General features: G+C 42.5%; 1 protein-coding gene across 7 annotated transcripts in view; it reads right to left on the bottom strand.

Annotated features, from left to right (window-relative positions):
* Positions 1 to 14,306, bottom strand: part of LOC101419144 (thrombospondin type-1 domain-containing protein 1-like) — a 69,588-nt gene extending 55,282 nt beyond the window's left edge. For 3 of the 7 annotated variants that reach the window (XM_058276821.2, XM_058276818.2, XM_058276823.2), the window contains exon 1: positions 14,078 to 14,305. The gene's annotated coding sequence lies outside the window, so the exon portion shown is untranslated. Of the gene's footprint in view, positions 1 to 1,028; positions 1,190 to 14,077 lie in introns of all 7 variants that reach the window. The other 4 variants (XM_058276820.2, XM_071208340.1, XM_058276819.2 and 1 more) reach the window with 3 other exon arrangements.
* Between the last annotated feature and the right edge of the window lie 12,383 nt (positions 14,307 to 26,689).

Here is a 26,689-nt window from a genome sequence, read left to right as displayed (position 1 = left end):
CTGGGCGAGGAGCAAGACAGCCCATCAGAACCCCCGGGTGAGGGGTGAGGGCGTTCACCGGGCACAGCAACCACCTCTGAACAGTGGGTGTCTCTAAAACCCCATGTTCAAGGACCGCGTCCTGACGCACGGCAGTGCCTTCTTTCTGTTTGGAGAAAGAGGGAATCTGCCTGCTTCTCATGCTGAGATTTCTTTTCACCTCCGCTTAGGAAACCGCAGTCTTCATGGTGGGCTCTGGAGCCCATCAGCACCACGTGGGGGAAATGTACAACGAACGAGACTTCCCACGGGGAGGGACAGGACCGGGGAAGCCTGATCGCTGGCACGTGGGCTGTGGGGGCAGGACTGTGCACGCTCAGCTCCCTCTGGAGTGAGGAGTCCTTAGGCTGCCTCCTCCTGGATCCTGACCCCCGACTCCGAATGTTGCCCTGGTTGGGTGGACCCAGGGCAGACACTTGGGCACCTTCACGGCTCCAGCGGGGCCTCCTTTCATGGGCACCACTGCTCCTGTGAACTGGCATTTGACTGGGGGTGCAGGGACTGGAGTCCTGGTCTAGTGGGTGCAGTTTCTATGGGGTGACAGGAAAATCTGGTAGGGGATGACAGTGACAATACAGCGCATGCAAAGGAACATCACTGAATTGTATATTTGAAAAAAAAATAAATGGGAAATATTAGGTTGTATGTATCTTTCCACAATAAAAATTTCAAACATAGAACTGCACAACACAAAGAGAACCCTAAAGCAAACCATGGACTACATGTAACACTATAGTTCTAGTAATATTGTTCCATCAGTTATAACAAAAACACAGCATTAAAGCAAAGAATAATACAGAAAACTGCCTGTGAGAAGGTTATATGGAACTCTGTAATTCAGTGTGATTTTCCTGAAAACCTTAAACTTCTCTAATAAAATATTTTTAAAAATAAAATGTTATTAAGATACAAAGTAACAAGCAACATGAATTCAACAAGAAATGAATACTGTGGGGAAGTGGATGTAGCTCAAGTGATTGAGCTTCTACCTGCCATATGGGAGGGCCTGGGTTCCATCCCTGGGGCCTCCAGGTCAAAGGAAAAATGCATGCCTGTGCAGCGAGCCAGTGTCCACGCGGTGAGCCAAGTATCCACGCGCTGAGCTGAGTGCCCGTGTGGAGCATCAAGTCCCCAGGCAGCAAGCCAATTCCTATGCAAGGAAGACATGAAGCAAAATGATGACACAGCAAAAGAGAAACAAGGGGAGAGACAAGGCAAGACACAACAGAAACCAGGAACTGAGGTCATGCATGTCACAGGGAACCTCTCTCCACAGCAGAGGTCCCCAGGATGGGAATCCTAGAGGAGAAAAAAGAGAAGACAAAAAGAGAAATAAGCACAGAACATCACACGGCAAAGGGACACAGACAGCAAAAACAGCAGGGCTGGGGGAGGCGGAAGGAAAATTTAGAAAAAGAATACTGTGGCCATGCCATTTGCTGCAGATAAATCATTTGACACAATCCAATACCTTTTCATAATGAAATACAAAGAAACAGGGCAGCAAAACAAGGACTGCATAACTAGCGTCATTCTCGATGGTGAAAGGCTGTGCGTTTGGGCAATAACATCAAGGCCCAATCCATGATGCTGCTTTTGCCCCTGCTATTCCTCACTGTCCAGGATGTCCTAGCCAGAGCATCAGGCAAGAAAAAGGAGGTAAAGGCATCCACATTGGAAAGGAAGAACAAAACTATCTCTGTTTAGAAAGGACAGGGTTTATATATAAAAATCCCTCTAGGACTCACAAATACTCTTACAGCTAATAATGCCAGAAAGTTGCACAAAAGTCTGTTGTATTTCTATAACATAGAAGCAAACAATCTGAAAAGAAAGTTATAATGCAATTTCTTTTACAGGAGCATCAGAAAGAATAAAATACTTAGGAAGAAATTTAACCAAGGAGGTACAAGATTTGTTACCTGAAAACTACAAACCATTGATGAGACACATTCAAGGAGGGGGACCTGGGAAGCCATTTTAGGAATTAACCTGAATGAGAACTTATGGATGAAGCTTCTGACTCGCTACAGACAGGGCAAGAGTTGTCCCATGGCCCCCGGAGCTTCCCAGGACAGTCCTGCAGAATGAAGCGCTTGTCCACATGGGACAGGGCAACCAGGCCTCAGGGCCACAGGGAGGCCTTCTCCACTGGGCCTGAGGTTCAGTCGGGTCAAAATGATGGCTCAGTTGTCCTAAATGGCATTGCAGGGACAGATGCCGGACATTGTATGTCCTGCCATAACCCACTGAATGGACTGGGGAGAGTGTAAACTACAGTGTAAACCATTATCCACGTGGGGCAGCAGTGCTCCAAACTGTATTCACCAAATGCAATGAGGGTGTCACTTGATGAAAGAGGTTGTCGGGTGGGAGGAGTGGGGTGAGGGGCGATGGGTACAGGGGAACCTCATACTTTTTGAACATAACTTTTTTATCATCTAAGTATCTTCAAAAAAACAATTAAAACATTGATGGGGTCGGGGAGTGAGGAGTAGGGTATATGGGAACCTCTTATGTTTTTTAATGTAATGTTTTGTGTGGTCTCTTAACTTTAAAATAAGATAATTAAAAAAAAAAAGGTCCTCAGGCACCTCTCCTGGCAGCCAGGGTGCAGGAGAGGAACTGCTTGAGCTCACTGTTCAGCTGTGCACACGCGCCCCCTTCAGGCTACCAACAGAATCACAGAAATTAAAATTTTATATTATTCACTGCTATAAATTTGGAAGAAGGAAATGGAGCTAACTATCCAGTGCCTTGATGAGACTGCATGGAGATAACAAGAAGCAAAGTACAAGGTAAGTATACAAAAATCAATTGATTTCTCCTCCCCTGCAGTGAACAACAAAATAAAAAACAAATGCTTTTATAGTTGTAAAAACACATAATAAATTCCTTTGCTCAAACCTAAGAAAATAAGTACGTATTTCTCTCTCATAACCTATTAAAAACTTGCAAGTAGTAAAAAGTTAAATAAATGGAGACATATTCCTGTTTCATGGTAGGTAGAGTCAATATTTTTAAGGTCTTATATAAAATCATAGAAAGATATTTTGTATATATTTATGAACCTTTTCTACTCCTAGAAGAGCATGCAAAATGCTTAAGAAGGACAAAACTGAGCAGCCCATACTGCCTGGTTCCAATCCTTATTATAAATCTACAATAATTGATAGAGTTTGATGTTGGTACACAGAAAAATGGGGAAAAAAGAGAGTTCATATGTAGATCCATTAAAATACGTTCAAGTGAACATAATCCTTTCAAAATATGGAAATGGAACAACTGGATGGCCATATGAAAATAAATAAAGACATAAACTTTACAGCTTACACACAAATTCTCCTAAAATAGTTTATATGTGAATGTTTAAGAAGCAAAATGATTTTTTAAAAAAAGTGAGTTTCCAACAGAAGAATGACCTCGTGCTTGCTGATGAGTTTTTAAATGCAACATCTAAAGAGTCATGAAAAGAAAAAATGGTAATGGGACTTCATTTGAAAAGTTAAAAGTTCTACTTTGTAGAAGACACTGCTAATTGAATGAAAGACCTCAATCCTGCACTGGGAGTAAGTTTTGTAAGATACATATATTTTGTACCAAAATATACAAAAGCCCTACAGAGCTCAATAAAAAGAAAACAAACCACACAACTAAGAAATTGGAAAATGGCTGAACAGACCCCTCACTAAATTAGGTATACAATTGACAAATAAGCACACATAAAGACACTTATCATTTGTCATTATTGAAAAGTAACTTAAAACAACAATGAGAGATACTACCCACCCACTGGAATGGCTAACAGCCAAAGAACAGGCAATCCAACTGCTAGCAATGATGTGGGACAACAGGAACTCGCATTCCTTGCTGGAGGGAATGCAAATGGTACAGCCACTTTGGAAGACATTTTAGCATGATTACTAAGGTCAACTTATCTCAGCATGTGACTCATTAATCACACTCCTAGGCCTGTACTCAAGTTTGTTTGACAACTAATGTCCACACACACAAAAATCCAGCATTGATATATTTATAGCAACTTTTAGTTATAATAACTACAAGTTGGAGAAACCAAGATGTCCTTCACTAGGTGAATGGATAACCAAACTGTGGTACAACTACACCCATATAGTTACTCAGCAGTAAAAAGGAAAGTGTTATCCTGCCACAGAAGGACATGGATGCATCACAAATTCATATTGTTCAGAGAAAGAGGCTGCTCAGTTAGGGTTACATAATGCATGACAAGGTCACGCCTGCTTGTTGATGGGGTACGATGTTAAGGGCCTCTTTGCACACAACAAAACTAGGTGCTCCAAAACCTGTCAAATTAAAAAATTCAGATATCTGCTGAACTGTCATTTTGTCTTCCTTTAAGATCTGAATTGCAGTGGGGAAAAGAGATGATATGAAGTAGTTACTCTCAAATCTCAGCATCACAAAATGAGCTAGGCCCTGGCCCAGCTGCTAGAGAGGTAAATAGACAGTTGAACAAACAGAAATATTCTTGCCATCTTGTCTCTTACATTATTGCAAGATAAAGAAGAAAAAAAAAACACTGCGGCAACTGTTTTGAGTTACTTCAAGTTTCCAGAGTTAGAACAATTTCAGGACTCTGGCTGGGCCTTTCTTAGTTGAGAAATGTGGATCCATAGTTCAACATCCTGTACTTTAGTTATAGTACTAGAAGTTAGATGAACTTGGTAGGGGTTGTTTTTATTAATGAGGGTCCGTCACCTTGATGGAGCACCACACCTTGCCAAAATGTTTCCCTCATTCCAAATAGGAATGCTGTCGATTTTAAGTCTTTGCTTCTTCTCATTCTGTATACACACCGCAGGAATGAATACTCTACATTCTGATGCTATGAGATTATTTATTCTATATATTTCAAAAAAGTGAGACGACAATACTTGTCCTTTGTGTCTGGTTTATTTCACTCAATAGGACGTCTTCCAAGTTCATCCATATTGTCACACGTATCATGAATTCATTCCTTTGTACAGCTGAATAATATTTCATTGTATGTCTATTCTGTTATACATTTTATTTATCCATCCATTGGGGGAAACTTGTGTTGCTTCCATCATTTGGCAATTGTGAATAGTGCTGCTATGAACATCGGTGTTCAAATATCTTTTTGAGATGCTGCTTTCAATTCTTTGGGGTATATATCTAGTAGTCCAGTTGCCAGATCATTTGATAATTCTATGTTTTGCTTTCAGAGGAGCCATCACTCTGTCATCCATGGTGGATACACCATTTTGTATTGCCACATCCCTCCAACACTTTTACTTTCCATGCGGTTTAATAAAATAAGAGGCGGCCAATTCACGTGTAAGAAGGATGCTCCCTGGAGGCTCCCTTCTGACAGCAGGCCCGGGAAGCAAATGCTGAGAGGGCAGGGCCACATGGGGAAGGAGACTCGCTCACCAGTCACCTCAGGAGAGACCCCCATCCGGGAAGACTTGGATTAGAAGGGGACCAATGTCTCCACAGAAAATCCATGAAATTTTCAGAAACTGCCAGTCCCAACAGATTTCTCCCAAGATCCTCTGACTGTCATGCAGGTCAATTTGGTGAGACGCTGCAGAAGTCCAGTGCCCCTGCTTGCCTTGAGGAAAGGGGAACCCATGGGGGGGGAGGCTTCCTGTGATGCCTGCGGCAGGATCCTGCTTCCCAAGGGCAGAAAGAAACACTTAGGAGAATGAGCCCACCAGGCTGTGGGTACAGGAGCCCTCTATTGGCATGGCGCCCACCATTGTGCCCTGACATGCCCCGTGCAGGGGAGGGGTGAGGTCAGGGCACCGCTTGATCCTCTGGGCTTGCTGTAGGTCCAGGTGGGGCTCAGAGAGGCCAGAGCACAGGGGCTGGTCTCCTTTGCCTGACATCAGCCACATCCCTTTCATTAATGCACTTTCTATTTATACAAAGAGCAAAGCAAGAGAGCCCTGTTGCATAGAGCCTTGCTGGTCTCCCCCATGACAGCCCAATGACAGTCTTCCCTGTGACATCAGGACAGCTTCCCTGAGGACCCCAATACAGCCTCCTCTGGCTCTCCTTTCAGAGCTAAGCTCCTTAGAAACAGTCCCATGCAGCCCCTCTCCAGAGGGACATCTCTATTTCAGCCCTCGGTGTGTCTGAACTTGCTGAAGCCTAGCCAACCACTCCAGTGGAACAACTCTCCTATGGGTATTCCAATTACATTCACATTCTCACATGCAAAGGCCACTTTCTTTATCATGCTTGAACTTTCCTTCCTGATTTTTCAGCAGTTTTACAGATTTGATTATGTCTTCCCCTTCTGCTATCTTGGCTTCAGCAGGCTTGGGCTTGGGGCTCCCTGCTAATTTTCTTTCATACATCTCAGTGTCCTCTTCCTCTGTTAACTGTTTACATGTTGATGCTCCACAAGGTTCAGTCTTCTTCTCACTTTTCTTCTCATTCACCCTAGTCTATTTCAGTGACCACATCCAAACCTATTGTTTCAAGCAGGATGCCAAGGACCCTTAACTTTTCATATCTAGCCCAGATCTCTCTCCTGAGCCCCACATGTGAATTTCTCACTTGTCTTTCATAAATCCCTCAAACTAAGGCTGTTACCCCACAGTTCTACTCCATTTTCTTTTTCAGTATGAATGTCACCACCCCATGCCCAATTCTCTAAGCCAGAAACCAGATGATTTCCTTTATATTTCCCACTCTATAATTCTGAAATACAATTAGTCTGAAATTGTGTCAATACTACTTCCTAAATATATCTTCTCAATTCCACCCCACCTTCCCATTTCTCATGGTAGACTTAGTCCAGTATTTCATCACTGATAGCCGGGATTATTGTCACAAGCTTCCACATATTTTCTCCACTTCCGGTCCAGCCTCCTTCAAACTTATCTTCTACACTGCAGCTAGGACATGATAAAATGCAAAATATTTCTTATCTAAAACCATTCAATTATTTATATGGTTTGCATAATAAAATTCAAATCCTTCCAGCATTTTAGAACAGAAATCTCCAAACTGGCCATGATCCACCTCTATGACTCATCTGTGAACCACCCAACAGAATTCTCTTACACTAAAGGTCAGCATATTCTAAAGTGTTCCAAGGAGCACTTGTTCCAGATATTAATAAAATTCTGGTCTAATAAGTTTGTGAACATGGGGAAATGGACTTAAACACAGTGATGGGCAGGGAGTGTAAACTATAATGTAAACTATAATATACTTTAGTGGCAATGCTCCAAAATGTGTTCATCAATTGTAATAAATATACCACACTAATGGAGGATGTTGTTAATGTGGGAAAATGTGGAAAGGGTTGGGAGTGGGACATATCAGAATCCCCTCTATGTTTTTTTGTAACATTTATGTGGTCTAAGTACCTTTTTTAAAATTTAAAAGTATATTTTAAAAAAATCAACACAGTAATGGGCATTGGGGATACCCAAATAAGGAACAGAGAAGATACAGTCTGAGTGCTGAACTCCTGTTTTTCACTGAATAGCTACTAACACCTGAAGGCATTCAGTTTGGGAAAAGTTACTGAAAGCACTTGGGAAAAGCTAAAGCTCCAACAATATGCTCTACTCTCCTATTTCTTCACCTCTGCCTGGTGAGCCATCCTTTCATTCAGTCATTCATTTGTTCATAAACTCCAAAACAATCACTGGAAATCAACTAGTATATGCTTTACATTCAGGGGGAGAATACACTCCTGGGGAGCCAAACTTTGTAAACATATGATTAAAGCAGTCAGGATAAGTGCTCTGAATTTTGGAGCATAGTGTAAGGACCTGAGTTTGGCAGATCAATCGACAGCAAGCTTTCCCCCTCCTCCTTGACAGGGATATCCCTCAGATAGATGTCAATGTTGTTTTTTTTTTAACTTTAGGTATTAAATCGAATCTTAGGTGTTAAATGAGCATATAGTTACAGGTGTCATATCTTTCCCTTAGGTTGATCCTTTTATTGTTATGAAATCTCCCTCTCTGTAGAGGTGTAGGTAAAGTATATGTACATATCATGAAAGGTAAGTTGGTATCAAATGAAATATGATTTTATATATTCTGGATGTTGCATTTTAACCCCATGGAAAACACAGGAAAAGGAAATGACAATATATCCATATGGGAAAAGGAAGGCAATCAGTGTGGTACAATTCAAAACATCCAATACATATAATAGCAGGAAAAAAGGGTTGTGATGAAAATGAATTGTTACCTTGGGACAAACTTTCTAGATAGAGTTAAGAAATTCATAATAATAATAATTTGAAAGAGTGACAGAGTAAACTAGGCTGATGGGACAGAAGTGATCGTGAGATTATCCCAGATAGATTTTTTCATTATGTTCATGTACCTAATCAAGAAATCTAATATATTTTAATAAAATGCAGATTTCTGGTTCTCCACACCAAATCACAGATAAAAATATCTGGGTATAAGGTATAGAAAATAGTATTTTAAATATGTTTCCTACAAGATTTTCATGTACGATGAAGATCGAACCTTTCTGTTGAGAGACTGTAATGAATTCAATAATTGAAAGGTGCAGAATCCCTGACATAAGTCATATATATTGGCTTCTTCATTTTCCACTGACCACTAAAATATTACATACCTGGGCCAGAGCTTAACCTCCTGCCTCAATGTCTTTATCAAGTGATACTTCATAATTATAGTTTTGTTTTTTATTTACCAAGAAAGGGTTCTTATTTGCTAAAAAAAAAATTATCTTTTTTATTATTGTTCGTTTTTATTCATTGTCTCTAATAACAGTTCTCTTATTTAATTATCCCTGTAAAAGCTACCAGTTTCAGCATTCTTGCATCAGGAAAACTTTTTCTTAAAATGGAATGTTTTCTTCTCTGTGAAAAACAAATATGTAATTGCTTTGTAGCCTGAGAGACTATTGAACACAAATGAGAAGAGCAGGGCTGCCCTGATGGAAGGGGCTGAGGGTGAGAACTGTGTACTCTGTTTCCTCCATGACTCCTGCACTAATTTCCTAGCTGCTTTAATGGATTCCATGTAATGGGTTGGCTTACCAGCAGGGATTTACAGACTCAAGGTTTCAGAGGCTAGAAGGCATGCTTCCTCCCAGAGTCAGTGCTTCTATCTCACCAGCAATCTTGGTGCTCCTTGGCTTTTCTGTCTTGTGCTGATGCGTGTGGCTGCATCTTCTCCTTTCTCTTCTGGGCTCCCTTGCCTTCCAGCTTTAGGCTGCTCCCAGAGCTTCCTTTCCACATCCATTTGCTTTGCTTATAAGGACTTCAGCCACACTGGATTAAGGCCCATATAGTCAAAGGTCCTATTTACAAAAGTGTTCACACCCACAGACCAGGGGTTGGAAGCTGAACATACCTTTTGTGGGGGACATTATGCAATCCCCAACACCAATGATACCCTCTGACCACTCTCCTTTCCAATGGGACCCAGAGAGCAAACAAAAAATCATTAAGTGAAAAATCACTTTGGAAACCAGTATTTCAAATGTCCACAATTCTCACTTTGCTCTGAACACTAAGAAATTCAGTCAAATTTGATACAATTTGTATTAACGCTCTTTGTGAGAATGCTTACTTTTGCCTCCTTTATGGCTTTAACTTCTTTAGTGCTTAAGTTTCAAGAGAATTTCATAATTATTTCTATAAATATGTATTTGTGTGTATACTAAAAAACCATTATGGAAAGATGGGGTACAAATAGTCTGAATACATAGTCATTACTGTTATCTTTGTTGAAATCTTGTGAACTCAAATGGCTTCCATTACTTTACAATGATACTTCTGGGAAGATGGCAGACTAGCAAGATAGAGGACTCTCTTCTCTTCCAGAAAAATAGCTAGAGGACAGGCAGCAATGGCCTGGAAAGAAACTTCTAGGGTTCAGGACCCGCGGGGAAGGCTGGACACCACCCAGCAGAGAGAGGGGCAATGGAAAAGAACCATGGTGGCAAAACTGTGAGTACATGCTGCAGCTGCCAGGATCCACCCCACCATTTAGACACTTTGAATTCTCAGGCCTCAGGGCCACTGGCTACAAAGGGGGACCCACCTCCCGGAAGTGAGGAAAGAGCAACACAGCCTAAGGCTGGCTGCTTTTGCCTGACACCTTTGGTCTGCTGTGCCCTTGAGCTCCTGCAGGCTGGGGAGGGCCCTGCTATTGTTTTCCTGGGAGCTAGCAGGGGACTAAAGAGATCCAGGACTAAGGAGAGCTGACCCTCTCAATTGCCCTCTCTATTGACCAGGACAGACGGTTTGAATTAGGAGGCTCTTAGCCTCCAGGCAGGATCCTCTATTCCAGTGATCTGGTCTGGTGGATACAAACACACTCAGACCAGGCTTTGAACTGAAGGGCTGACAAGGAGTGCCATCTGCTGGTGGACCAAGGAAAAGCATGTGGGGAACACAGTAAATAAGCCAGAGAGGCATTTTCTGTTCTTTACAGTCTCCCTCCCCGAGGCCCTAGGAAGCAGGTCTGCAACACATTACTCTGTTCAGGGCCCAGATCTGAGCAACTAACAGGGACAATCCTAAAGACCCATAACAATTTAACCAGGAATCAATGACACCAGTAACACACAGCCTCCTGCCACTAAATCCCTATGAAAGGAAAGTGAGCGTCTGAGTAAACTCACCATCCAAATCAGATGCCTAGACATCAGGAAAAAATTAGAAGTCATTCGGAGAAAAGAGAAGAAATGACCCAAGAAAAGGAATCTATCAAAGTCCCCAGAAGATACACAGGATTTCAGACAACTAACCAAGGAGAGGCACACAAATTTCCAAAATCAAATTAATGCATTGAAAGATGATATGGATAAAAAGATAAAAGATATCAAGAAGACACCAAGTGAGCACAAAGAAGAAATTGGAAGCCTGAATAGAAAAGTAACAGAACTCATGGGAATGAAAGACACAATAGTGGGATAAAAAACAAATTAGAGGGCAGCAGTTGTAGCTCATGTGGTTGAGGATCTACTTCCCATGTACGAGGTCTCAGGTTTGATCCCTGGCACCTTCTAAAAACAAACAAATGAAAAAATGAACTCTCACTGTGGAGCAGATGTAGCTCAGTGGTTGGGCATCTGCTTATAATTCACAAGGTCCTGGGTTCAATTGCCAGTACCTCCTAAAGAGGAAACAAACAAAACAACAACAACAAAACATTAGAGGCATACAACAGCAAGTTTGAAATGACAGAAGAAACCATAAGTGATGCAGAAGACAGAACAGCAGAAATGGAAGAGAGAAAAGAACAAAGAGAAAAGAATGTGAAAATTTGAGCTAGGTCTCAGGGAGTTGAATGATAACAGAAAACACAACCACATGCATGTCATGTCAGTTCCAGAAGGGGAAGAGAAGGGAAAAGGGGCAGAAAGAGTATCTGAGGTAATAAGAGCTGAAAATTTCCCAACCCTCATGAAAGTAATGACCTTGCATGTCCAGGAAGCACAGTGTACCCCAATCAGAATAAATGTGAATAGACCTACTCCAATAGGTCTATTCAGATTCATAGTAGGTCTAACAGGACTTCTCCAACTGCCAAATGTCAAAGATAAAGAGAAAATTCTGACAGCAGCCATGGAGAAGCAAACTATCACATACAATGGATGCCCAGAAAGAGTTATTGGGGATTTCTCATCAGAACTTGGAGAAGACAATGGCATGATATAATTAGGTTATTAAAAGAGAAAAACTGCCAGCTAAGAAATCTTTATCCAGCAAAACTGGCCTTCAAATATGAAGGTGCGTTTAAAATGCAAAGAAAACAGAAATTAGGAGAATTCATAACAATGATTCGACTTTGTAGGAAATATTAAAGGAAGCTTTACCACCTGACAGAAAAAGACAGGAGACAGAGGCTTGGAAGAGATTATAGAAGAAAGAATAGCAGAAAGGATAACCAAGAGAGCAAAAATACAGACAGAAATAAGACATGACATATGAAAACCAAAGAAGAAAATGATAGAAGTAAATAATGCATTTACCGTAATATCATTGAATATGAATGGATTAAACTCCCCCATCAAAAGGTATAGGCTGGGAAGCAGACACGGCTCAACTGCTAGAGCATCTGTCTACCACATGGAGGGTCCAGGGTTCAATCCCCAGGGCCTCCTGACCTGTGCGGTAAGCTGGCCCACATGCATTGTTGCTGCACTCAAGGAGTGCCCTGCCATGCATGGGTGCCCCTGCATAGCAGTGCCCCACGTGTAAGGAGAGCGCCCCACAAGGAGAGCCGCCCCATATGAAAAAAAGTGCAGCTCGCCCAGGAGTGGCACTGCACACAGAGAGCTGACACAGCAAGATGACACAACAAAAAAAGAGACAGTTTTCCACTGCTGCCAGATAATGCAAGCAGACACAGAAGAACACACAGCAAATGGACACCTAGAGCAGAAATGGAGGGGGAAGGGGATAGAAATAAAAAAGAAATAAATAAATCTTTTAAAAAAAGATAAAGGCTGACAGAATGGATGGCAAAACATGAGCCATCCATGTGCTGCCTACAAGAGACTCACCTTAGATCCAGGGATAAAAACTGCCTGAAAGTGAAATCTTTGAAAAAGATACTCCATGCTAACAGTAACCAAAAAAGATCATGTCCTCTACACAAGTAAAAGAAAAAACTTGCAAACTTTGATGAGCGATTCTGCAGTTCTTTGGGATTTGAGGGTTCTATGACAATGGAAAGAGGCCACTGCCTGTTGTGGTTTAGAAAAGCCTGAGAGAAGAGAGAGAAGAGGCAGGAGGAGGAGGGGACCAGGGGGAGGAGGAACTGGAGGGAGGAGGGAGAAATGGGACATAAAGAATGGCAGCGAAGGTTCATGTGGTCAGAGAGGACCCTGCAAAGGCACTAGTAGAACAGGGGAAGCTTAAGTGAGCTAGGAGAAAACCCTCTGATCAGGTTCTGGACTAGAGCAGAAAAGAAAAATGCTTTAATTTATTCCAGTGATGAAGACTAGCAAGAGACTTGCTCAATTGCAAAATTCCTTTTTCCTCCTAATTCACTCTTGAGTGTGTCTGTGTTGATGATTCTTGTTTAACTTAATACCCTAGCCTTTAGCCATTTTTAGAACTAGAGAAACCTATTCCTTGAACAGGAACCAGTCAGGATTTTTGTGGCTCCTTTCCAATGTAGGCACACCTTCTCCTTTTGGATGGCATGGAACTCTACCATCAGCAGGTGACAACTCAGAACGGTGCAGGTGAGAGAGATAGTAGAAAGAAAGTGTTCCTTTCAAGCACCAAAGAGCATTATGATTGAGAGTTTCTTTTTCCTCCACTTCACATTATATTTTTTTGTTAGGTGAAAGTGACATAACATAAAATTAACAATTTTAACAGTACATTCTCTGGCATTTAGCACATTCACTATGTTGTGCATCAAATTTATCTAATTTCAGAACATTTTTATCCACTCCGAAGGAAACCTCATAGATCCAAAGGGAGTTCTTCCGCCTTCCCCACTCCCCTCAACCCCTGCCAGCCATTAATCACCGTTTTGTCTCTCTTTATTTGCATAGTATAGTGGGGGATGGGGGCGTGGGAACCTCATTTTTTTAATGTAACATTTTTTGTGCTCAAGGTAGCTTAAAAAAAAAGGCAAGTAAAACTTTTTTTCAAGTTTCCATTTATATGATAGTTTTTTGACATTACAGGAATAATCTGTTTAGAGTGATTACACAAGTCCTGAAAGATGAGTTACTGACAGCTTGTCCCAAGTATTGCTCTAAAATATTCCAAGTGTTGATTCACTTATAATCATAGCATTTCATAGGTCTTAATTTCCCTTGAAGAGTTTCCACTTTAAAATCCTGTGTATCTTGGGAAACTACAATAATTCTGTTCATTTTAACTATTTTTATCATCTTGGGTCCTAGAATCATGACCTTTAGTTGAAAAGGAGCCAGTAACCATCTGTTTACAATGAGACTCCCTGTTCCCCCCCACCCAACGCACCCCCTGCTGCCCTTTATTGCGCTGCACCCTGAGCTTCAGTCTTCTTTGATGTAGAAGAATATTTACCTCACAATAGGGGGCGCCGGCAGCTCTTCCCGGGAGGCGTCCCCACTCCTGGCCAGGGGGACCTGCGTGGCTGCCAGTCGCTAGCCGGATCTCGGGGGTGCGGAGACCCTCCTCCCGGAGGACGCAGGTAGGGGCCCCGAAGTCTAGTGGGACGGGAGCGCGCAGGAGCCCCGAGTGCGCGCGGGTCCGCCTCGGGCCGCGGCGGGGGCGGGGCTCCTGGCAAGGGCGTGGCCGGCGCTCAGCCCTGCTGCTGGCCGCGCAGCCGCATCCCCACCGCTCACCCCGCCCCTGGGCGTTCAACCCGCCCCGAGGCCCCGCCCCCCGAGGCCCCGCCCCCGAGGCCCCGCCCCCCGAGGCCCCGCCCCCCGAGGCCTCGTTCGTGTCTGACCGTTGACCTAGTGCTGCGGCCGGCTGAGGCGCCGCGGGGCCCCCGGTGTGCGGTGTGCGGGGATCCCCGCGGGGGGGCGGTTAGTGAGCGCCGGCCCGGAACCCTCAGGCGGAGCGCGCGGCCCCTCCTCAGACGCCCGCCTGCGCCGGCTCGGAGCCCGGGACGTGTTTGGCGCCACCTGGCGGCGGCGGGGCGGGCGGCGGGGAGCGCCCGCGGCCTGCGGGCGGGGCGGGGCGCGGGGCCGCGGGGCCGCCGGCAGCGCGGAAAAGCGGGCGAGCGGCCGTCCCCGCGCTGCGCTGAGGGCGCGCCCGGCCCGCGGCCGCCCAAGCTCCCGCTCGCTGGACGGTTGTGCGCGGTGGCCCCGCAGGCCCTGCCCTCTGCGTGCGGTTTGTCGCCAGGGGCGTGGGGGCGCCCTTGGCGGGGGAGCGGGGGCGGGGGCGGGGGGGGGGGGCCCTCCGGGCCTGCTTCAGTCTTCGGCATTTTTCCAGACACGGATAACTTGTTCATCTGTGACAGTTACTTGAGTGCAGTTACCTAGTTAGAGCTGCACAGCTGTTTACCATGTACCACCTCCTCTCATCCCAGCCCCGGGTGACAGGCGTTTGTCTGTTTCTCCAGTTTTGGCGGCCGTGAACTTGCCGTGAACTTGCCGGGGGCATCATGGTACAGCAAGTCGTCGTGGATAGATACCGCGGAGTGGAACTAGCAACAATGATGTAAGTTTATATTTTTAAGAAACTGACAAAATGTTTCCCAAAGTGGTAGCACCTTTTGGCATTCTCACTAGCAATGTAGGAGGACTCCAGGTTTTCCACATCTTCGTGAACAGTTGGTATTATCTTTCTTGATTTTAGCCATTTTACTATGTCTATATGATAAGTCATAGCAGATTTTATTTTGTATTTCCCTACTGGTGAAAGAATTGAATGTTTCTTCTCTTGTGAAAGTGTTATTTACATAGATTCCCATTTTTAAGTGCTGTTTGTCATTTTTTTTTAACAAATCATTTTTATCGATACGTAGCAACAAAGCATACAATTCACTGCACAGTCAGTGGTATTTGGCACCATCACATAGTTGTGCATTCATCATCTCAATCTTATTAGCGCATTTTCTTAATTTCAATAATGATAAAAAGGTAAATCCATCCCTTCTCCATCTGTGCTTCCCCTACTGTTCACAGCTCCCCTTTTTGGCTATTCTTGCACAGATACTTTTATTCCCCCCTCTATAAAATGATTTATATTTACATTTTATATAAATGGAATCATACAGTATGTTATATAACATATTTAGTTCATAGCGATCCCGTATTTATTGTATTTGTCCTTTTGTGTCTGGTTTCCTTCACTCAACATACTGTCCTCCAGTTTCGTTGATGTTGTCAAATGTTTTAGGCCTTTTTTTTTTAAGATTTATTTTTTATTTATTACTCTCCCCTTCCCCACCCCACCCCCAGTTGTCTGCTCTCTGTGTCCATTTTCTGTGTGTTCTTCTTGTGTCAACTGGTATTCTTAACAGTGACACCCAGAATCTGTGCCTTATTTTGTTGCATCATCTTGTTCTGTCACCTCTCCGTGTGTGTGGCACCACTCCTGGGCAAGCTGCACTTCCTTTCGCGCTGGGCGGCTCTCCATATGGGGCGCACTCCTTGCACATGGGGCTCTTCTATGCAGGGGATACCCCTGCTTGCCACAGCACTCCTTGGGAAAATCAGCCCTGTGCGTGGGCCAGCTCATCACACAGATCAGGAGGCCCTGAGTTTGAACCTTGGACCTCCCATGTGGTAGGCAGACGCCCTATCTGTCTGGCCAAATCCGCTTGCCCATTTCTTCTTAAGTACTACATAATATTCCGTTGTGGGACTATACCACTGTTTGTTTATCCATTTGTCAGTTGATGGACACCTGGGTTCTTTCCAGCTTTTGACATGATGACTAGCACTGCTATGAACATTGGTGTGCAGATGTTTATTTGTATCACTGCTTTCAATTCTGGGTGTAGACCCAATAGTGATAGTGCTGGGTCGCTGGCAAAACTATATTCAACTTCTTTAAAAAAAAAAATTATTTATTTATTTATTACCCCTCACCCCCACCCTGCTCCAGTTGTCTGTTCTCTATGTCTATTTGCTGCATCTTCTTCTTTGTCCGCTTCTGTTGTTGTCAGTGGCGTGGGCATCTGTGTTTCTTTTTGTTGCGTCATCTTGTTGTGTCAGCTCTCCGTGTGTGCAGCACCATTCTTAAGCAGGCTGCACATTCTTTTGCCCTGGGGAGCTCTCCTTATGGGGCACACTCCTTGCGCGTGGGGCTCCCCTATGCAGGGGACACCCCTGCGTGGCAGGGCACTCCTTGTGCGCGTCAGCACTGCATGTGGGCCAGCTCCACATGGGTCGAGGAGGCCCTGGGTTTGAACTGTGGACCTTCCATGTGGTAGATGGATGCCCTAACCACTGGACCAAGTCCACTTCCCTATATTCAGCTTCTTTAGGAACTGCCCAACAGTCCTCCACAGTGGCTGTACCATTCTGTATTTCCACCAATTGTGAGTAAGAGTTCCTGTCTCTCCACATCCTCTCCAACATTTGTAGTTCTCTGACTTTTTAATAGTGGCCATTCCAATTGGTGTGAAAAGATATCTCTTAGTTATGATTTGCATTTCCCTAATCATTACTCATATTGAACACTTTTTCATGTTTTTTTCTTGCCATTTGTATTTCTTCTTTGGACAAATATCTATTCATGTCTTTTGCCCATTTTTTAATTGAGTCTTTTTAAATTTTTGAGTTGTAACATCTCTTTACATATCATGGATATTAATCCCTTATTGGACATGTGATTTCCAAGTATTTCCTTCTGCTGAGGCAGCTGCCTTTACACCCTTTTGACAAAGTCCTGTGAGGTATACACGTGTTTAATTTTGAGGAGGTCCCATTTATCTATTTTTTCTTTTGTTTCATGTGCTTTGGGTGTAAGGTCCAAGAAACCACCATGTAGCACAAGGTCTTTAAGATGTTTCCCTACACTTTCTTCAAGCAGTTTTTTTTTTTTTTAAGATTTGTTTATGTATTTCTCTTCCCTTCCCCCCCCCCCACCCTGGTTGTCTGTTCTCTGTGTGTATTTGCTGCATCTTCTTCTTTGTCCACTTCTGTTGTTGTCAGCGGCATGGGAATCTGTGTTTCTTTTTGTTGCATCATCTTGTGTGTCAGCTCTCCGTGTGTGCGGTACCACTCCTGAGCAGGCTGCACTTACTTTCGTGCTGGGTGGCTCTCCTTATGGGGCACACTCCTTGAGCATGGGGCTCCCCTACACAGGGGACACCCCTGCGTGGCACAGCACTCCTTGCTCACATCAGCACTCTGCATGGGCCAACTCCACACGGGTCAAGGAGGCCCGGGTTTGAACTGTGGACCTCCCATATGGTAGACAGATGCCCTAACCACTGGGCCAAGTCTGCTTCCCACTTCAAGCAGTTTTATGGTCCTTACTTTTATATCTAGGTCTCTGATCCATTTTGAGTTGATTCTTGTATGGGATGTAAGATAGGGGTTCCATTCCATTCTTTTGGTTATAGATATCCAGGTCTCCCAGCACCATTTATTGAAGGGACTTTTTCCCCATTAACATGGACTTGGTAGGTGTCTGAAAAACTAGTTGACCGTGGAGGTGCGGGTTTATTTATGGACTCTAAATTTTATTATACTGATCGACAAGTCTCTTTTTATGCCGGTGCCTTGCTGTTTTGACCACTGTAGCTTTGTAATATGTTTCAAGGTCTGGCAGTGAAATTCCTCCCACGTTGCTCTTCTTTTTTTAGAATGCTTTTGATTACTTGGGTGCCTTTTCCCTTCCAAATGAATTTGGTAATTGCCTTTTCTATTTCTGTCAATTAGGCTGTTGGAATTTTGATTGGCATTACATTGAGTCTATAAATCAATTTAGGTTGGATTGATATCATCACAATATTTAGTCTTAGAGTACGTGAACACGGAGTGTCATTCCATTTGTTTAGGTCATTTTAAATTTCTTTTGCCACTGTTTTGTAGTTTTCCGCGTCTAGGTCCTATACTTCTTTGACTAAGTTGTTCCCTACATATTGAGTCTTTTTGTTGCTATTGTAAATGGAATCTTCCCTGATTTCTTCTCAGATTGTGTAATACTACTGTACAAGAACACTGATTTCTGCATGTGGATCTTGTATTCTGCCACTTTGCTGAACTCATTTATTATCTCAAGTAGCTCTGTTGTATACATTTCAGAATTTTCTAAATATAGGATCATGTCATCTGCTGGTAGTGCAAGTTTTATGTCCCCTTTTCCTATTTGGATGCCTTTAATTTTTTTTCTTCTCTAATTGCTCTAGCTAGAACCTGTAGTACAATGTTGAATAGCAGTGGTTATCGGGGGCATCCTTGTTTTGTTCCTGATCTTAGGTGGAAAGCTTTCAACCTTCCCCCACTGAGTACAATGTTGGCTGTGGGTTTTTCATATATGCCTTTTCATATATGCCTATTGTGGCATTTTCCTTCTATTCATACCTTTTGAAGTGTTTTTTACCAAGAAAGAATGCTGGATTCTGTCAAATGCCTTTTCTGTGTCTATTGTGATCATCGTGTTTTTTCCCTTCAATTTTTTTTTAATGTGGCGTATTATGTTGATGGTTTTTTTAATGTTGAGCTAGCGTTGCATACCAGGAACAAATCCCCCTTGGTCGTGATGTGTAAGTCTTCGATAATGCTGCTGGATTCAATTTGTCAATATTTTGTTGAGAATTTTTGCATCTCTGTGTTCATTGAAGAGATGAGTCTGTACTTTTCTTTCCATGTAGTGTCTTTATCTGGCTTTGGTGTTAGGGTGATGTTGGCTTCATAAAGGGAGTGGGGTAATTTTCCCTCCTCTTCATCATGTTGGAAGAGTTTAAACAGGATTGTTGTTAATTCTTTTTGAAATGCTTGGTAGAATTCATCTCTGAAGTCATCTGGTCCTGAGCTTTTCCTTGTTGGGAGGTGTTTGATGATGAATTCAGTCTCTTTAAATGTGGTTGGTTTGTTAATTCTTGTATTTCTTGTAGCGTCAGTGTAGATTGGTTCTGCCTTTCTAGGAATTTGCCCATTTCTAGGTTGTCATTGTTGGCATACAGTTTCTCATAGTATCGTCTTTTGATTCTTTTTATTTCTGTGAGGTCAGTCATTACTTCCCTCCTTGAATTTCTGATTGTATTTATTTGCCTGTTTTTCTCCTTTGTTAATCTTGCTAGCGATTTGTCAATTTTACTGACCTTCTCAAAGAACCAGCTTTTGGTTTTGATTTTATCTATTTTTTGTTGCTGTTCTCAATTTCATTTATTTCTGTTCTAATCTTTATTATTTTTTTCCTTCTGCTTGCTTTGAGGATTGGTTTGTTGTTCTTTTTCCATTTTCTCTAGGTGTTCAGTTTAGTCTTTGAGTTTAACTCTTTCTACTTTTTTAACATAGGTATTGAGGGCTATAAATTTCCCTCTCCAGACTGGCTTTGCTGTATCGGTTGCTGTTTTGGTAATTTGTGTTCTCATTTTCATTTGTCTACACATTTACTGATTTCACTTGCAATTTCTTCTTTGATCTACTGATCATTTAAGAGTGTGTTGTTTAGACTCCACAAGTTGCAAAGTTACCTTTTTGTGTCTATTCTTGATTTCCAATTTTGTTCCATTATGCTCTAAGAAGGTGCTTTGTATAATTTCAGTCTTTTCATATGTATTGAGACCGGCAGTGTGCCCTACATGTGGTGTATCCTGGTGAAGGATCCATGGGCACCTGTGAAGAATGTATAACGTGCTGCGTTTGGATGCAGCATTCTGTGTGTCTGTTAAGTCTAACTCATTTATTCTTTAAATTCTCTGTTTCCTCGTTGATCTTCTGTCCAGTTGTTCTGTCTCATAATGTGAGTGGTGTATTAGACTCTCCAGTGATTAATGTACAGATGCCTGTTTCTCCCTTCAGTTTTGACAGAGTTTGTCTTATGTATTTTGGGGCACCCTGGTTAGGTGCATAAATATATCTTCCTGGTGGGTTGGCCTTTTTATTAATATATAATGACCTTCTCTGACTCATAACTTTTTTTCACTTCAAGTTTGTTTTGTCCAATAATAGTATAGCTGTCCCTGCTCTTTTTTGGTTACTATTTGCATGGAGTGTCTTTTTCCAACTTTTTACATCTAGCTGGTTTGTATCCGTGAGTCAAAGGTGGGTCTTTTGTAAGCAGCATATGGATGGCTCATGTGTTTATTATCCATGCTGTCAATCTATATCTTTTGTTTGGTGCGTTTAATCCATTAACAATCGATGATAGGACTGTAAATGCATTGTTTACTTCCTACAATTTATTCTTTGCTTTTCATGTGTCATGTCATATTTTGGTCTGTCTTTTTTCTCTTGGTTATCCTTTCTGCTCTTCTTTTTTCTCTACTCTCCTACAGGCTTTTCTCTTCTTTTTCTTTCAGGCTCTATGGCTTCCTTATTATTTTCTGCAATTTGGATTCTTTTTTACAAACTCTCTTAGTTTCTGTTTGTGGATATTTTATACTCACCTTCATATTTGGAGGACAGTTTTGCTGGGTACAGACTTCTTGGCTGGCAGTTTTTTTCTTTCAGTCTCCTAATTGCATCATAACCACTGTCTTCTCGCCTGCATGGTTTCTGATGAGAAATCCACACTATTACTGGACATCCCTTGTATGTGATGATTTGCTTCCCTTACTGCTCTCAGAAGTTTCTCTTTATCTTTGACATTTGACATTCTGAATAATATATGTTTTGGAGTATGTCTATTTGGATTTATTCTGATTAGGATAAGGTGGGCTTCTTAGACATGCAGGATCATTCCTTTTGTGAGCGTTGGGAAATTTTAACTATTCCCTTAAATACTCTTCCTAATCCTTTTCCCTTCTCTTCTCCTTCTGGAATTCCCATGACATGTATGTTGTTGTGTTTTCTATTGTCATTCATCTCCCGGGCCTCTGCTCAATTTTTTTCTGCATTTTTCCTCCCTCTGTTCTTTTCTCTCTTCAATTTCAGCTGTTCTGTCTTTGGTATCACTTATACTTTCTTCTGTCCTTTCAAGTCTGCCTGAAATGTTGTAGACCTTTAATGTGTTTTTGATGTCACCTATTGTGTCTTTCATTCCCATGAGCTCTGTTGCTTTTCTGTTCCATATTTCAAATTCTATTTTTGCTTGGTCAACGTCTTCTTGATGTCATTCATCCCTTTAGCCATATTGTCTTTCAACTCATGAATTTAGTTTTGGAAATTGGTATGCATCTCATTAATTAGTTCTCTCAAATCCTGGATCTCTTCTGGGACTTTGAGATATTCCTTTTCCTGGGCTATGTCTTCCATTTTCTCCTTCTGGCTCATAAATTTTTGCTGATTCTAGGCACCTGATTAGTATGTAGTTTCCTCAGATGCTCAATTTCTTTGTCTTTTGTTGGGACTTAGTGGCAGGAGGCAGTGTGTTACTGTTGCTCTTTGATTCTTGATTCAGCCTGGATCATTAGGGTTGTCCCTGTTAGTTGCTCAAAGGTGTGCTCTGCACCCAGTAATGGGTTGCAGACCTACTTCCTAGGGCCTTGGGAGGAAAGCTATAAAGGTCAGAAAATGCCTCCTTTATTTTTTATTTTCTCACATGTACTACCTATTTCTGCCAGCAGATGGCACTCTTTGGCAGTCCTCTCAGTTCAATGCCTGTTTAGAGTGTTTTTGCTGTAACACAGCCTGGATCAATCTGAAAGGGTCCTGCCTGGAGCCTAAGAGCCTTGTAATTTGAACTTTCTTATAAAAAAGTCTCTAGCCTTCTCTGGCAACCCCCTCCCATTTTCTGGGTAATAATCCCACTCCTTTCTGCATCTTCAACAATTAGTCCCCGTTCATCGAGAAGATTGAGAAGTCAGATTTCTTTACTCCCTTACAGCCTCCTAAGGCAAGCAATGGCAAGGCCTCCCTGGCCTGGAAGGGCCCGTGGGACAGAACAGGCCAAATTTGTGAGTCAAAACCCAAGTCAGCCTTAGATCTTGTCCCTCTCTTCCCTGTTTCCTGGGAAGGTCCATCCTCAACAATTAGTGCCAGCTATAAGAGAGGGAAATTGAGAATGTTGTATTTCTCCAGGCCTGTTTAGTGTCCCAAGGTAGACAACAGTGTGGTCCCACTCAGCCTGGAAGGGCTGGTGGGACACAGCAGACCAGAACTGTGGGTCAGAAGCTGTCAGCCTTAGGCAGTGCCCCTCTCTCTCCCCTTTCCGGGGATGGTAAATCCCTGGATACCCCTTTGTAGTCAGCTCAGAGGCCTTTTTGTCCTTTTTAATTTTATTTTTAAAAGATCCTTAGATTACATAAAATGTTACATTAAAAATATGAGAGATTCCCATATGCCCTACTCCCTACACCTCCCACTGTTCCCAACATTACCAACTTCTTGCACTAGTGCGCTACATCCATTACAATTGATGAACAGATTTTGAAGCATTGCAACTAAGCATGGATTATAGTTTACATTGTAGATTACACTCTCTCGCACTCAATTCCGTAGGTTATAGCAGAATATATAATGGCCTGCGTATTAATCAGGCAAAGGGGTACTGATGTAAAATACCAGAAATTGGTTGTTTTTTAGCAAAGGGTATTTATTTGGGGTAGGAGCTTACAGATAGCAGACCATAAAACATAAGTTACTTCCCTCACCAAAGTCTATTTTCACATGTTGGAGCAAGATGGCTGCTGACATCTGCAAGGGTTCAGGCTTCCTGTGTTTCTTCCCTTGCAGGGTATTGCTTCTCTCTGGGTTCAGGGTTCCTTGCTTCCCAGGGCTCCAGCTTCAGCATCAAACTCCAACATCAAAACTACAACATTAAGAACCCTTAACTCTGTCCTTTGCCGTGCCTTTTATCTGTGTGTCCCTGCTCACCAAAGGGTGGGGACTCAGTGCCCTTCTGGCACAAGTGTCTAACATAATTACCTAATCAAGTAAACCTATAAATCCAACATAATTTAATATGCCCCCCAAAAAGATCAGTTTACATACATAATCCAATATTTCATTTTGGAATTCATCCATAATATCAAACTGCTATAGCCTGTATCTGTCATTGCAATGTCATTCGGGTCTATTCCAAGTCCTGAAAATGCCCCCATATCATACCTCTTTTTCCCTCTTCCTGATTTCAGCACCATCAGTGGCCAATGTCTCCACATTGATGAATAGTTTTTCCATTGATAGAACCACAGTAAGTCTATAGTAGAACACCAATAAGTCCACACTAATCTATATTTTATTCCCCAATCCTGAGGATTCTGGAATGGTGATGCCTACTCTACCTGAGAGGCGACTTTGATCTCATTTGGCTAATAGATGAGACTTTCTTGCCTGCAGTTGTTGACTTTCTCAGTTCCTTGGTATGGTGGTTGTCCATCCTGACCTCCTTGTTAGTTGTCCTGGGTGAGGCCAATGAACTGGAGAGTAGGTGTTACACCTCCACTGAGGCTCAGGGCCCAGCTGACACATGAACCATCCAGAGATTCAAGTCTTTTGGATGTACACCTACCAATTCCAGTATCAACTATAGGTTCAAATAAAAGAGGTGGAAGAGGCATGTGTTGAGAAGACACATTTAAGTCCAACTCTGTCATACTCAGGAGCACAAACTCTGAAGTAGGACCCAGTGGCCAGGCATCAATCTCTGGAGCTATGTGTCCTGAATATATGAGCTGGGTATCTCTGGATCCCTCAGGTGTCCCAGTATTTGTGGTAGCATCTGCTTTGGCAGTCTATGACATCCTGCAGAGACATTTTAAGTGTAAATCTCTGACGGCCTCCTGGCTTACTTTGAAGTCTCTTAGCCATATAAACTCATGTATCTTTACCTTTTCCCCCCTTTAGTTCAGTGTCCTTTTCTAGTTGCATCATCAGCTGGTGCTTGATAGTAATCCCTCAGTGCCAGGGAGTCTCATTCCTGGGAGTCATGTCCCACATTGGGGGAGAAGGTAATGCATTTATATGCTGAGTTTGGCTTAGGGAGAGGCCACATTTGAGTAACATGGAGGCTCTCAGGAAATAACTCTTAGGTATCCTACATCACTAGGCTAAGTTGCAAATTTAAGAGCAAAAAGTGCATAAGCATAGTCATCAATCTCAAGGGTATATCAATGGACCATCCTTTTTCACTAGTCCTTGCTCCTTGGGGGACTGTTGCTGTAGCATTAGAGAATGTGGCAGAGCTCCCAAGGATAGGACTTCAATATTCTTTCAGTTATTGTGTGAATCTCTACCCACTGTGGCAATGCCCATGAACATTTGAACATATTTATCTACCTTGTATATATCCCGTGGTGAACTTCCTCCCATGTATCCCCCATCACGGACACCCCACACCAATGTTCCTCCCCTACCATAGTTGTAACCCTTTTGTGATTTAAACTTCTTAAAAAATGAAGCCAAGAATATTTTCAAATTCGCTTAATAGGAAAATGAAATAATAATGAAGGTTTAGACGTCAGAAATAAAATACATAATTAAGGAAACTAAAACTAAAATAGGGTTAAAAAAGGGGTATTTAAAAAATGAAAAATAGTTAAAAAATTAAGTTTTGCCTTTCATCACTGTAATATATGTTGTCCTATATGTACAGTTACATTTTTTTCCATTACTTCCCTAGTATTTTACCTTTTTCATTTTGTCTTCAAAGAAGTTTTAGGTCACAGTAAAGTCACATACAGAATCTAGGGGACTCCCATATACCCAACATCCCCCCGTTTATCCCCTTTCTTTGTTAAGAACCTTTTTCATATGTGGATGGTACATTTGTTGCAACTGATGTACAAATATTAAAACATAGTTGCAAAGTATGGTCAGTGGTTTCTATTATGGTTTACATTTTAGACCATACACCTTTATGCATTTTTGATGAAATTTAATGTGGCCTATGTCCATCATTGCAAGATCAGACAGAACACTTCCTTTGCCCCCTAAATACCTACTCTTCCATTGATCCCTTTCCTCCCTCTCCCTTCCCTCAGGACTTACTGTGCCCACAAAGCTTCACTCCTTGAAGGACAAGATTTGTAATTCCTGCAGCAATGCTGATGGCTTGACACAGTAGTCTGTCCTCCCCTATTAGGAACCACCCATACTGTCCAGATTCACCCTCCCCTGTGTTTGAGAACATATCAAGACTCCCCTTTGTGGGAGTTTAACTCCTTTCCACTCATTAGGTGGGTCTCCCTCCACTGTTCCAACACACTATGACAAAATCACCACTTGCGCCTTCTCTATAAGACTGCCCCAGGTGTGCCCTGTCCCAAATGGACCTCCATCCAACACCCTAAACCAGTAGCCCTTCCTTGTCATATTGCCAAAAGAATTTTCTCAGCATTGTAGTTTCAACCACATACCTGCCAATCCCCAGTGTTCACCTGCTACTTTCCCCAACCCTTCCCCACTTTCCATGGACCATCCAACCCATCCTCCCTACCCAAGCTCCCTGTCAAGCTTGCACCACCCAATCCATTAGTATCCCTATACCCCTGTCATATCCCTGCACCGCACAACTACTCACACCTTATCATAGATTTCACCCCTATGGGCATTGGGTCACAATCTTCTCCCTTTCTATTTCCTGTAAACCTATCTTCCAGACTCTAGCTCCCTGAGTTGGCTTACTTAACTTATTTCTTATCCAAGAAGTCATGTAATATTTGTCCTTCAATGCCTGGCTTGCTTCATTCAACATAAGGCCCTTCAGATTCATTCATGTTATCCCATGTGTTGTACTGTGTTCCTTCTACAGTTGAATAATATTCCATTGTATGTATAGACTACATTTTGATTATCCATTCATCTCTTCATGGGCATTTGGGTTGATTCCAGTTTTGGCAATAGTGAATAAGGCTGCTATGAACATTGTTGTGCATAAGCAGTTTTTGTCTTTGTTTTCAGTTTCTGGATATATACCCAGCAGTGGAATTGATGGGTCTTATGACAGAACTACAGTTAGTTTTTTGAGGAAATCCCAAACTGTCATCCACAATGGCTGGGCCATTCTACATTCCCACCAGCAGTAGATGAGGGTGCCCATTACTCCGCATCCTCTCCAACACCTTAGTCCTCTGATTTCCTTAATGTCCACCCATCTGGTGGAAGTCAGATGGTATCTCGTTGTAGTTTTGATTTGCATTTCCCTAATAGCTAGTGATGTTGA

Source organism: Dasypus novemcinctus, chromosome 15 (genome assembly GCF_030445035.2).
Source record: "Dasypus novemcinctus isolate mDasNov1 chromosome 15, mDasNov1.1.hap2, whole genome shotgun sequence".
NCBI classification, from domain to species: Eukaryota; Metazoa; Chordata; class Mammalia; order Cingulata; family Dasypodidae; genus Dasypus; species Dasypus novemcinctus.
The sequence above is the reverse complement of the archived record's forward strand: the minus strand, read 5'-3'. Positions and strand labels throughout refer to the sequence as shown.